This window comes from Lactuca serriola, chromosome 2 (assembly GCF_051521515.1).
Source record: "Lactuca serriola cultivar US96UC23 chromosome 2, Lser_US96UC23_V15, whole genome shotgun sequence".
Classification (NCBI taxonomy): domain Eukaryota; kingdom Viridiplantae; phylum Streptophyta; class Magnoliopsida; order Asterales; family Asteraceae; genus Lactuca; species Lactuca serriola.
The window spans coordinates 16,250,035-16,258,782 of record NC_136409.1 but is presented as its reverse complement, the minus strand read 5'-3'; the positions used below and the strand labels follow the sequence as shown (position 1 = coordinate 16,258,782).

Here is an 8,748-nt window from a genome sequence, read left to right as displayed (position 1 = left end):
CCCAAAGGATTTCATCAATCTCTGCATCCCTCTTCTTGCGTTTCAGGATCTCGGAGATAGTTTCTTGATCCTCATCACTTTCATCGTGTTCACCAAACGCTTTTTCTCCTCTTTGATACCAGAACCCGAAGCTAAATTATCCTTCGGTTCAGTTTTGACCTTCGGTTTAAGTGGAATTGGTTGTGGCTTTTCTTCTTCTCCCCCTTATTGCGGAGGAACAATTCTCTCCGAAACACCCTTCATTTCTCTTAATAGTTCAAGTGAAGGAAGGAGTTTGGAGGTCAGATGATTGCGAATGGTTAGCGTTAGAATAGGATTATGAGCTTGAAGCATGTTGTGTAGTTGTGACAGAACATCACTAGCACAACTGCGAAACACAGCTCTTTTGGTTTTCAGCAAGGAGATTTCACGTTGTGCTTTGGCTAGGTCAGCTTTCTGTAGTGCATTAATAGCAGTCTGTTGGGCAAGATCCTCTCGGAGTTGCCTTTCAAGGAGAAGATCAGCTGTGAGCTTTTCAAACCGAGAGTCAATGGCAGACAAGAAATTCTTGTTATCAGCAGAGATGTCGGAACGAACATTCTCAAACATTGTTTGTTCGGCTTGAAGGGATTGAGAAAGCGAACCAATTGACTCTGTGACCTTGGAAGCATTTGAATCAGCATGATCCTTGAAAGAGTCAAGAAAAACCTGGGATTCAGGGAGAAGATCTTTAACCTCAGAGGTGGCTCTTTTGCACATTGAAGTAGAATCATCCATAGTTGTAGTACATTTATCAATGGATTCGGTATATTGATGAAGGGTTGTATCCATGAACGCTTTGAGAACAACATCATTGTACTTTTTGGTGGAATCAGTCAGTGTATCAAGTTTTTCGTGAACACTATCGATTTGTTGCTTGGTTGCAGGAGTAGATTCATCTTCCTCACTTGGGATTCAGTAGGGGCTATAGTAAGTGGAATCAAAATCAAACTCAGCTCCTCCAAGAACTGGACTAGAATCAGCAGAAAGAGTTGGGGAAATTGGCTCGGTTGTGACTTTAGGGGGTTCTTCAGTCTTCGCCCCCACATCAGATGTGTTGACATTGACAGAAGGATCCATTGTAGAGGTGATGATAGGAGTTGGTATTGAAGCAGTGATAATGGGAGGAGAAGTAACAAGTGGTGGTGAAGCAATTGTTGGAGGTGGAACCGAATCTTGAACTGTTGTCTTGGGTGAAGAGGAAGGGGGTGTAGGAACTAAATCATTGAAAACATCCACGGAGTTGGAGACCAAGGAGATTTATTACCTCTGGGTGAACCGTTATGTTGCTCTTCCTCTTCTTCTCCTGCAGACTGCTCTTGTTTCTGTTCTTGATGTGAAGGTGAAGGAGTTCATGTTCTTCAAGCCATTTTCTTGACTTTCTTGGGTGCAGAGGAATCACCCTTGTCAGCTTTTCGTTTCTTTGCCTTAGTCGTTTTGGAAGAGGGTTCTTCAGTTGCTTCTTTCTTGACAACTGCCTTCTTTCCTCGCTTTGCAGGTTTCTTCACCTCGTCCAATGCAGCTTGCATCTCTGGATTTAATTGACGGGGACTCTTGGGAGGAAGCAATTTATAATCAGAGATGAGTTTGCTTTCCTGAGAGACAGACCGGTACATGGTTTCTGGAATTGAGTTGTTGTGCAAAAACTTGGTTGGATCAGACACAATAATATTTTTGGTATGAAAGGAGGAAATAGAGGAAAGTAAAGAATTCTTCATGACTGGTACATTGATGGATGTTATAGCCTGTTGTACGATGATGGTCCAAAACCATCCACATGAAATTTCAGAGTGCCTGGTTGGAGAGGACAGACTCTGTACCAGTTGGGACCAGATCAAAGACCCGTAGTCTAGGTTAATCCCATTGTAGATGTCGTACATTATCGTCATAAAGCACTTGTTTGACCCATCAGAGCCACCAACACGTTCAGCCAAACCTTTTGTGAAGAAGGGTGAGCAACCCATTCCATTGTGGAGGTAGGCCTGACTTCTTGAACTTGGTGAAGGATGTAAGGACCATCTCATAGAACATAGAGAACAATTGAGAACAATTGAGTTGTTGTGATGAAGTCCGATGAGATGACGGAGGCATCGACTGCAAGCCCTAGAAGAAAGCAAAATCGTCCTTTTGAAATCTAAGCTTTGTGAGAATGAATCTGAAAGTAGATGCGCTCCTTGATTTTATCGTAAGTTGCTATGGAGTAAACTTGAGACAAAAGGGACATGGGAATAGATTCCACTTGAGTTAGAGCGATGACAAGAGGGGAATACTTTAGACATTCTACTACTTGAAGCATGTAACTATGATACAGGAATGGAGTCATCTGCATGATCATATTCTGGTTACGCTTGATCGAAAGCAGGGATACGACGCCGTTTGATCCTGAAGAGATGAAGAATCCGCCATTGTAGAGCTTTGTGAAGAAGATGAACAGTTTAACAAGCGTCGGTTTGGTTGAGAGAAGTGGAGTGTGATAAATGGTATAGTGAAACGAGAACCCCTTTATATACGATTTCCATGAAAGAGAAAGAATCGTCTATAATGATGAAACTATCTCTGAAAAAGCGCCTGGAAAAGCGGGATTTGATAGCTTGGTTTTCCCCATATACATAGCATGCGGAGAAGGTTTAGGAGCCGTTTCAACTTCACGCGCCCAATTTTGAACTTATCCACAGACACGTTGGAACGTCGCATCCATTCAACTTCTTCAATCCATTACTCATTTAAAATATAGAGTCTCTTATCACTTTCATAAGAATGTTTAATTTTTTTTAGAACCAAAAGTGAAACCACGCATAATTGTCACGAACTAGAGTTTTGGAAAATCAGAAAGATTTTCGTGCATTAGTGTGCCAATAGATAAGAAATAAAGCAAACAAGTGTATGGGATGTGAGTGATGTCAAATGTGATATAAAGCTGAGGATACCGAGCACGAATCTCTTCCTTCAAAGTCAAGAGAGACTTGCAGTGCTTATGTGGTTTTCCATGGGAATACGATCAAATGTTTGTTAAGAAACATTGAAAGGCTTCTTTTTAATCATAGGCTTTAGAGATGGCTAAGCTTCAACTGAACTTCGATGCTTAATATAAGACCGAACGAGGGAAGAAGTACTTGTGAGTCCAATGTGGTATGTGGAACAAGTAGGTTGGATAGGTTGGAAGTAACAGAATTTAGAGTAGAAATCTCAAAAACAAAAACTAAACTAGATCTTTTGGGAAGAAATGTCTTGGTGTTAGACAATTTCATAAATATCACGCAAGAAAATAAAATGAGACTTCTGTAGGTAACAAGTTAAAGCTGGAATATTAAAATTTACCGTCAATTCAGTATTGGTGTTGGATTTAGGGTCTCACTCAGCAAGTGGTGTACGTATCTAAGATCATATATACAAATTTTGTGCAACCGTAAACCTCAGTGGTAATTCCTGAGAGTTTCAAGGGTTACATTGATGAAACGAAAGTAGATGGAGAATATAGAGGAGGTGCTTAAAGAGCTGAATGTACCCTTGCTTTTAAAGAGTGACAAAGCAGAAAACTCTTGACTCATTTGAGAAGAGTAGGTTAGCTCGGGACTTGAGTGAATGATACAGCCTAATTGGGAAGAAACGATAGGTATAAATCGAATCATTAAGGACTGACTTAAAGTTTTAAGAGGCTTTAGACTACATGCAGCAGCATGCTTCTAGGGACACCTAGCTAGTTCATAGTGAAGATTGACATACCTGCCCCTCTACGAGTTCATAAGCTTTCTTGGCCCTTAACACATAGTAAGGAAGAAGAGAGAAACAAACGACACAAAAACAAACAAAAAAAATGATAAAACAAAATTAAAATCTTTTTGAAATTTTATATTTTCTGATAAATAAGGAAAATAATAGAAGAAAAAAACTTTAAAACATCTTAGAAATAAAAAAATAATTACGGACGAAAAAGAAAAAAAAATTAAGTGCAAAAATATACAGTCGAACCGTCACATTAAATAATAGAAGCCAAATAAACAGAGAGATCATTTCATTTCAGTCCTCAAAAATTAAGGAGCCGAAATAAGCAGAGCGTTCGGTTCATTTCGGTTCCCTAAATTTCCGGAGTCGAAATAGACCAAGCGATCGGTTCTTTTCGATTCCCGAAAATTATGGAGCCGAAATAAGCAGAGCGTTCGGTTCATTTTGGTTCCCTAAAATTAAGGACCTAAAACAGACCCAGCGATCAGTTAATTTCGCTTGCCTAATTTAAAAAAAAAAAGGTTTGAGGATTCGGTACCGACTCTGCTTCCATCATACCCAAACCTTGCAAATTTTTATTGAAGCTTGCTTCTGGTAACACGGTCTCTAAGTTGACTTTATATCTAGACTACTTGTGAAGTACACGAAGCGGCAGCTATGTATTCAGCTTCGGTTGTTGAGAGAGACACACAAGTTTGCTTCTTGGACTGCCAGCTAACTAGTTTACCATCAAGGAACTAGCATCCTCCAGTTGTGCTCTTTCTATCTAGACCACAACCACCCAGATTGGCATCAGAAAAGGCTTGAACAAAGAATCCGAATTTAGCTGGATACCAGAGACCGAGCAATTAGGTACGCTTCAAATATCCAAAAATATTCTTCACTGCCATCATGTGAGGCTCTCTAGGATTAGCTTGAAACCTGGCACAATAACAGACAGAAAACATAATGTCTGGTCTACTTGCAATTAGATACATGAGAGAGCCTATCATTTGATGATAGAGAGTCATATCTACAGCAGGCTTTTCTAGAGATGGTGTTAACTTGGTGCCAAACGCCATAGGAACCTTCACCTTCGAGTCTCCCATCATTCCAAATTTTGCCAACAGATTCTTCGTGTACGCCTCCTGGTTAATAAAAATACCTTCTGATCCCTATCTTATATTCAACCTAAGAAAAAAGTTAATTGGACCCATTGCGCTCATTTGAAATTTAGTCTCCATTAGTTTCCTAAATTCAGCCGTTAAGCTGGGATTCGTGGAGCCGAAGATGATATCATCGACATAAATTTGAACTATCATTCGATGTTCCCCTTCTTTCTTGCGAAAGAAGGTTGGGTCAACTGAACCTTGCTTGAATTTAGACAATTTTAGAAAGCAAGTTAAAGTTTCATACCAGGCCCTTGGTGCTTATTTTAGTCCATACACAACTTTATCTAACACATAACAATGATCGGGGTATTTCTCATTCACGAACCCAGGTGGTTACTCAACATGCATCGTTTCTTCTAGTTCTCCATTCAGGAAGGCACATTTCACGTCCATTTGAAAAAATTCGAAGTTTTTATGAGCAACATATGCTAGAAAGATTCGAACCAAATTCCAATCTGGCTACAGGAGCAAAGGTCTCCTCATAGTCTATTCCTTCTTCTTGGCAATATTCCTTTACCACTAGCTGGGCCTTATTCCTTATAACATTTCCTTCTTTATCCATCTTGTTCCTGAAGACCCACTTTAATCCAACCACAGAAGCATCCTTTGGTGTGGGTATTACTCTCCAAACACGATTTCGTTCAAATTCATGAAGTTCATCTTGCATAGCCTATACCCAATCAGCATGATCAAGTGCAGTGTTGACTGTCTTTGGTTCGATTTTAGAGACAAACAAATTAAACATGCAGAATTCAACTTGAGAGAATAATGCAGTTTGCTTCGCTTTCAACTGAGGCCGTGTGAGAACCCGTTCAGATGATTCACCAATTATCTGTGTTTGAGGATGATCCTTAGTCCATTTTGTGAGAGGAGGGTAGTTTGGGTCATGAACAAGATCCAACTCTACATTAATCTGTTCTTCAAATTCTGATTGATCGTCTTCATCATTTGTATTTGCATTCTCCCCCTCAAATGGCGAAGTGTGTTCATTGTCAGGTTCGGGATCCTCCCCCTCGGTTGGAGTTGGATTCTCTTGCTCGGTTGTATGAGACACATATAAGCCCTCCCCCTCGAATACTGCGTTGTTATTTGGAGGTTCATTTGAGGGTTGATCATCAGTTTGGTTTAAAGGTTCCTTTGCCATGTCTTTCACAGAATCTTCGATGATCTTTCTCAGATGTTCGACTTTGTTGTCTGATGCATTCGCCTCTGAATGTATATCTTTTTCTGGTTCATCAAATAACCTCATATATTCTTCAAAAAAATTTGAAATAGGAACCGATACTTGTCCTGATTCAGGAAATATTTCACCCATAGCACTTTCTTTTTCATTAACTTTCTTTATGTAGTTGTCAGCAAAGGTTACGTAATAGGTTTCCTCAATATGTTTGGAGTGTTTATTCATAACTCTATAAGCCTTTGGAGTGAGTGAATAGCCTAGAAAGATTCATTCATCCGCTTTAACATCGAACTTGTTTCGGTTCTCTTTAGAGTTGAAAATGAAGCATCTGGAACCGAACACGTGAAAGAATTTGACATTGGGTTTTCGGTTGTTCAGAATCTCATACGGAGTGATTGAGAATCGCTTGTTAAGTAGGCATCTGTTTTGAGTATAACAAACAATAGAAACAACATCAGCCCTAAAGTATAGTGGGAGAGAAGCAAAGCTCAGCATGGGTCTGGCTGCTTCACATAAGGATTAGTTTCGTCTTTCAACGATTCCATTCTGTTGTGGAGTGTAGGGAGCAGAGAAGTTGTGAGACACTCCTTTGTCGGCCAGAAAGTCTTCAAACTCTTTATTTTTGAATTCAAGCCCATTGTCGCTTCTGATGTTCCTTACCACTTTTCGTAGCTACAGTTCAACTTGCTTGATGAACTTCTTTAACTTCAGAGTCGCTTCTAATTTCAATTTAAGAAAGAATATCCAGGTGAAATGTGAAAAATCATCTACTATAAAAAGAATGAACTTACTACCACCGATGCTTTCAATTTCTGAAGGTCCACATAAGTAAATATGTAGAGGTTCAAGTGCTTCAACAATCTTGGTATTGATATGTGATGGATGGCTCTTTCTGCTCTGTTTACCCATCTCACATGCTGCGCACAGGTGTTCCTTATCAAACTTGAGAATTGGAAGTCCTCGAACGTGATCACCAAGCACCAACTTATTGATATCTTTAAAGTTTAGGTGCGAGAGATGTCGGTGCCATAGCCAGCTTTCATCCGAATTTGCCTTAGACAACAGGCAAATCACTGGTTTTCCTTTAATTAGACTGAGGTTTAGAGGGTACATCTCTCCTTTTCGTTCAGATTTTAACAAGACTCTTTTGGATTGCTTCTCGAAAATATCTGATCCTTCATCATCAAATGAGACTTTCAGCCTCGTACCCACAACCAATTGAAATACACTTATGAGGTTGTGTTGCAATCCTTCCACATACGCCACTTTTCGAAATGTTAACTCTCTGTTGGTTATCATTACATATCCTTTGATTGTTCCATAAGAGTTGTTTCTATACTTCACGTATCAACCATCCTTAAGGGATCAAAACTCCCTTAGCTCTTCCTTTCTCCCTGTCATGTGACGTAAGCAGCCATTGTCTATGTACCATTCATCATCAAACTGCTCATCACTGATAACCTGCAAAGTTAAGTAGATTTAGAAACCCAAAGTCTCTTGGGCCCTGGTAAGTTTTTCACAGAAAAAGGAACAGCAACCGATATATCAACAAGATAGTTTCTTTTTATGAGTGTTGTTTCGTCTTTTCTTTTGATGGTGTACACTTTTATTCTATTTTTGTCTTGTTTAAATTGCAATGTGTTACATGGTGTTGTGACAGTTGGAGTCCTTCTTGGATCCTTACGGTTAGCTTCCTTTTTATTATTATTGACTTCTGCTTTAGAATCAAGCTTTCCTTTCCCTTTAACATCCTTTGTTGAGTTATGTTTCTGTTGGGAAGAACTAAGACTTGACCTTCGGTTCTCAGTTTTGGTGTTGGGACCGAACCATGAAGTTCGGTTCTGAACTCTGTTATTGAAACCGAAACTAGATGTTCGGTTTTGTCCTTTGGAGTCGGAATAGAGACTGGATGTTTGGTTTTGAGATTTGGAATAGTAAGAACCGGGACTAAAATTATTGTTTCTTTTGATCTCTGGTTTGTCGTTTTCTACAACATTTGCTTCTTTCTTTGAGGGAACATAGTTAGGATTTTGAGATTGCCAAAACCTTTTTCGCTCATTCAAATTCTTCATGTACCTCTGATTTCTTTGGCGTTTCTGTTCAGCCAACTCCTTCTGAGATTTATGAATGTTGAAGCTTGATTTCTGCTTCTCTTTTTGAGCTTCGGTTGAATTAGAAGATATATTCGAAGTCTTCTTTGATTCTTCCGATTTCTGTCCCGGTTCTTCCGGTATATTTTTGGTTCCACTTGTGCTTGGTTTGTCAAAGCTTGAGGGTTTGTTGATTGGTTCAGCAACATATCTGCCCTTTACCCTCCATGAGGTTTGCTCTGACAGTCCCACTATCGCATCTGCATTATCAATAGGAACAGACCAAAAATAGTTGTCACATCCTTCAACATTGTCTTTGTCAACCAGGATTTTTAGTTCAGCTGTTTGTTTTCCAGTGACCCCTATGACAGCGTAAACCTGATTTGGCACAGTTTGAAACTTCTAGTAAACCACTGCTTTTTCTTTAAGTTTATTTGACTTATCCCTTGACAAACGTGCATATTCAACGGAATTTTCGGATATTAGAGGTTTCTCGTTTTCACTTTTCATGAACTCAGAGTAATCAACTTCGTCTTCCACCGAAATTTCACTCATCTCACTTTCCTCATCAAATTTAGACGTATTT

At 39.5% G+C, this 8,748-nt stretch overlaps 1 pseudogene; it reads right to left on the bottom strand.

The window, feature by feature from the left end:
• Nucleotides 1–4,589: 4,589 nt before the first annotated feature.
• Nucleotides 4,590–7,371, bottom strand: LOC145089034 (uncharacterized; annotated as a pseudogene).
• Nucleotides 7,372–8,748: the final 1,377 nt, after the last annotated feature.